The sequence below is a fragment of the Oryza sativa genome, chromosome 7 (assembly GCF_034140825.1).
Source record: "Oryza sativa Japonica Group chromosome 7, ASM3414082v1".
NCBI classification, from domain to species: Eukaryota; Viridiplantae; Streptophyta; class Magnoliopsida; order Poales; family Poaceae; genus Oryza; species Oryza sativa.
In genome coordinates, this window is record NC_089041.1 from 19,418,589 (window position 1) to 19,423,681 (window position 5,093).

Here is a 5,093-nt window from a genome sequence, read left to right on the forward strand (position 1 = left end):
CATCACATGGTATTGCACTATATTGTTTCACATGTTGCACTACTCGATAAAAAAATGTTTCAACAAAAAAATTTCAGATGTTTCATCAAGTAGGAAAAAATATTTCATCGCTTGATCGAAAGTATTTCAGTCAGATACAACATCCATACTAATTGCAACACCAAGAAATCAATGGATGAAACATGAAAACAAAACAAAATGAAACACTCAAATCAGAACATTGAATCAAAACAAAATGTAACTCTCGAATCAGACCGACGATGCTGGCTAGCTACGCGCACGAGATTATTGTTGACTTGCCGGAGATGAGGAAGGAGGACATGCGGATGAAGGTGGCGTAGAACCGGATGCGACAGCTTGGCGACTACAGGAGGAGTGGAAGGGCGACAGCCACTAGCATCGGGAGGAGTGCTCCTAAGGTAGGTTCTGGTGCCAGCTCCACCTCCCCTACAAATGTCAACCTCATCGCTGCCACCCTCGACAATACGTGCTCAATCGTGTGGTTCCGGAAGCTAGCGTCTGACCAGATCAAGAACACCCTGCTACCATTGTTGCAGTCGTGGCCACCAGCAACGGCGGTTCTGCCAATATCCCGATGAACCTGTTCAATAGCTAGGAAGGTAAGAGAAAATGTGAGAATAATTAGGATTAAGGAAGATGAAAAGGTCGAGCCGTTATGGTTAAATCGATGCGGGCCCACATGGCGTAACCGCCCGATGTTTCGTCTCGCGTCGAATGCTCAATGCAAATTGTTTCCGTTTAAATAGATCTCTTTAAAACACAAAAATACTACAAAATCCATATGTTACAAAGAACAAGTACTTTCTCCATCCTTAAATACTAGTAACATACACGTGCTAACGCTACGGCAGTATTAGATAATTCAAATCAAATAATAGAAAACGATATATGTTTGAGAATGAGATATATACTCAAGTTTGATTGAAAAAAGGAACAATATAGAATTTTTATACATTGTTAATTACATAGCAAAGTAATATGCATGTGCTAACGCTACGACAGTATTTGATAATTCAAATCAAATAATAGAAAAAGATATATGTTTGAGAATGAGATATATACTCAAGATTGATTGAAAAAAAGAACAATATAGAATTTTTATACATTGTTAATTACATAGCAATTTTTTTGTCTTTCAAAACCCAAGTTGTACTTCTGATGGAATGTGTGTTAGGCACTTGGTAATTTTATCCACTGCAATGGGGACAACTCTACAAGGGGCTCAGTTGCTCAGAACTGATCATCGAACACAACTTCCTAAAACTATTGTATTGGCACTTCTCTCGGTCACGGAATATATTTGTGAGCTGGTTCGCAATACTGAGAGCAAAAGCACGGTGTATACTCTTCTCCTGCTTCTCCTGCGTGAACTAAAAATAGCAGAAATTTGATGGGATTCATAGCACAAAAAGAAAGGAAATCCTCTTATCCCATATGCCATCGTTTGTAAATATACTTCCTAATTGATCAGGAAACATAAATAAAAATTATTCCTGCTTGGTTTGTTTAAGCTGTTCTAAACAACACGTTATGGACAAACATATATAAGTATGATATGCATTTGTAGCCTCATTAGAAGTACTATTAGCTTGCATGCTAAATAATTGTAATTGCACTAATAACTATAAAGAAATAATATATGGGCTATCACAAATGCACCTATTTCCATAAAAGTAATTTCCATCTAACATAGCTTGAATATATTACCTAACCAAGGTGTTCAAAGAAGCAGCCTGGTTGCTGGCAACGCCCTTCAAGTCGATCACCTTGTTCCTCAAACACGCTGTGTTTCACCATCATCGACTACGCTTCTCCTCCACCCCACTCCACACATCTGTCTAGAACATCCCATTGAAATCGCAATTAGGGCACCACTGCAACACAACATCATGCTCAGCGAATATTTGGCACTGAAACAGAACTCCAACAGTAAAAAAAAACTATAGTAACTTTGACTTGAATAATCTACAGTAATTTGCATCAGACCAGCATCCCAAGCCTAATAACAGATAATCCATTGTTCACAATCTCATCCTGCAGAAATAAATGAAATGGATCCAACATCCCAACCATATGTACCGGACAAGGAATAAACCTCCTGAGGCGGTGTGTACTGACCTAAATGAAGGCCTTGGCCCCCGCCTAGGTCTCAGCCAGCACAATCAGTATGAGCATTACAGTGTACTGATAAGGCGTCAAGGATAAGGATGGACTGATATAAGAAGGAATCAAGATTATTGGCCAGAACATACGTCCAAACAATATAGTTATCAAGTAAATTTTCTGTTGCTTGTCCATCAGAAGAGTTCATTGCATCATTATTTACTTGATTTATTGATACACCAAAAAAAGCAGATTGTCAAAGTTAATATGGTACCAAGATGAATTTGCAATACGGAGCAATAACTTGGCAACTTGCCTGACCAATCAAGCAACAAGGACACATGAAAAAATAGCTACATTTTTTCCATTCGTAAAACAGATATGCCGTAGCTTCTTAGCCAAATTTTACTCAACACATAAATGACCTAAACCTATCCAAAGAATAGGCCAATGCTAACCTCTCTCTAAGTCTGAACTGCCAAAAATGGACAGCCTTCCGCGTGGATTCAGTCATCGTGGAGCAATTGCAGGAGACTACCATTCTACTTGATTCCATACACGCACCAAGATCATGGCAAATTGGCAATTTGATGGTGTCCATTTGCACTACCAAACATGCAAGAAAACCATCTTAAATAAATATATCAGGATAACAAGTGATGCTGTATCCATTATGTACACTTCACTACCAAAAATACATTGCTTAGTTGCTTATATAACCATTTTTCTCCATCCTGATGTAGAGAAAAAAACAGTGGTTCAAAATTCATGCATATTTGGTAACTATATTAATGCACAGAAGAGGGAAATTTGGCATATCTGGCATAAAACCATAGGATATGCCCAATAACCCAATACAGCACACAGAGCTTTGTGTTGTCTACCTTTAAACCCAATGGCTGAAAATGCTTACAAAGTAAATTTGCCGTTCACATGTAGTACCAGATGAATAACATAACAAAGAAAAGGAAGAAACATAATTCAATGTATTTTTCAATAAACACTAACCTTAACCCCGATAAGATGCACACCAACTGCTCACGCTGCACACATGTCCTTGCAATTGATCCAATATTTCCTAGGATATATGATGTACAATTATAATGCAGTGACGACCAATGATTCTCAAGTATGCTATCTACTCTTTACATTGCAGAATATAAAATATAAGCATCCAGTAAGCTGAGTTATTGACTAAATACACAAAAAGCATCTGTGTTCCCTCCTGCTGTCATAATGAGAAGAAGCTGGACATCGTTAGTGTTATCCAAAATTTTTCTACACACATGAACTCCTAACTTTTTTTCCAAACTACCAACTTTCTCCAAACTTCTCATCAATTTTAGAAACTAAACACAGCCGAAATGGCGGTTGATATCATTCTTTTTCTCTACTCTTCTTTCTGTTACGTGGTGATGCCTTGCCTTGTCTTCTGGTAACATGAAGCCATCTTTCGCAGTAGATCTTCAAAGTGAGCTTCAAACGGTTGGCGATCAATTTTTAGCAACTCTCCATAATCTACTCTACTAATATGTATATAATATTTCTACAGGGAATTAATATGCACGATAGAATCACTAAAATATTTGATCAAATATCAGTTTTTAAGAACTCTTTTAGGATATTTAACCAGCACAAATTATGACCATCTAAACTTACGGGGAGACACATATTAACATGCTCAGAATTTTAGATAGAACATTGAGAGGCATTTTGTCAAGCAGTTCATGAGCAGCAAGGCATTTTGTAGCATTAATACAAACCACACAATGCTAGCAGTGAACATGTACACCATGGTGATTTTCATCATCACAAAATTCAGAAAAGCCACCTTACAATCCGATTGGATGAGTGTCAAGCATGCAAGGAATGTCAAAAGCCAGAAACATTGCAGGCATCAAGATGCTTGACTCCGTCAGAAGCACTCAGTTGGCAGAGGTGATCCTATCAGGATTCAAGACATACAACAAACTGAACGAACTATATTTTCAAACACTCAATCAAACTCTGCAGTACCTTCCAGAAATATTTGGTTTGCACTTCTTCATCATTTAAGCAGCAATTGCTACACTACAACCAAACCAAGTGATACCAAATTAAACAGAATTTGCTCACCTGGCGCTGAGGGGAAGTAGCACCTGTATGCTGGATTGGGGAGACCGTGCACTGGACGGATGGCCGGTGGTGCCCTGAACGGAGGACCCGCGACGCCCTAAATCATCGATGGGACGCCAGGCCCTGGGTGGAGGATCGCCAGCGCGCTGGATGGACGGAAGGACGGAAGGGAAGACGGGGGGAGGAGGGGGGGTGCTGAACGGAGGGGATGGCAGAGGCGGCACGAGCGAGGAGATGACGCGGAGGAGACCGGCGCAGAGTAGACCGCCGAGGCTGCCGACGGTGTTCTTGCGGTGGAGATAGGGGACGGCGAGGTGGGCGACGATTCGCGGCGGTCCCGAGCGGGTGGAGACGGCGGAGAAAGACCCGAGCGACGAATACGGTGGTGGCGGCACGGGACAGCGGTGCGTCGGCCCGGCCCTGAGCAGCGGAACGATGGCGGCGGTGGCGAGACGGACCCGAGCCGCAAGCTTCGTGGGGGGCGGAGACGGCGCATGGTGGCTGACGGGTCAGACGGCGAAGAGAGGGCGCGGTGGGGTGAGGGAGGTGGGAGCGACGTGGGCCGTTGGATTGATACGGAGGGAGCTGCAGGAGAGGCGCGATCTGCGTGGGAGCACCGGTGCCATCGGATGTAATTCATCGGGTGGTTTTAGATAGTTGGATGTGTCACATAATGAATATGAACTATATGGTAGATTGGATATTTCGGATCTCTATATTTTACCTTGAGTTTAGAGTATATTTATTGCTCATTGATAGTTTGCATCGCTAGGAGTAATCTATTTTTGGTTAAGTAAATTCTGAATAGCATGAAACTAATTTCACCTTGACCTTAAATTCTGCTAAATAATTTT

The 5,093-nt window shown here is 41.3% G+C and overlaps 1 long non-coding RNA gene across 4 annotated transcripts; it reads right to left on the reverse strand.

Moving 5' to 3' along the window:
- Positions 1-1,059: 1,059 nt before the first annotated feature.
- LOC9271659 (uncharacterized) lies at positions 1,060-4,750 on the reverse strand. Of its 4 annotated transcripts, none has more exons than XR_010742806.1 (6): positions 4,240-4,750; positions 3,133-3,202; positions 2,583-2,730; positions 2,140-2,233; positions 1,729-1,859; positions 1,060-1,391 (listed from the first exon to the last, which is right to left on the reverse strand). It is a non-coding gene; the product is annotated as an uncharacterized lncRNA (long non-coding RNA). The 4 variants fall into 4 exon arrangements; XR_010742804.1 differs by having other exon boundaries at positions 1,729-1,895; XR_010742805.1 differs by lacking the exon at positions 2,583-2,730 and having other exon boundaries at positions 1,729-1,895.
- Positions 4,751-5,093: the final 343 nt, after the last annotated feature.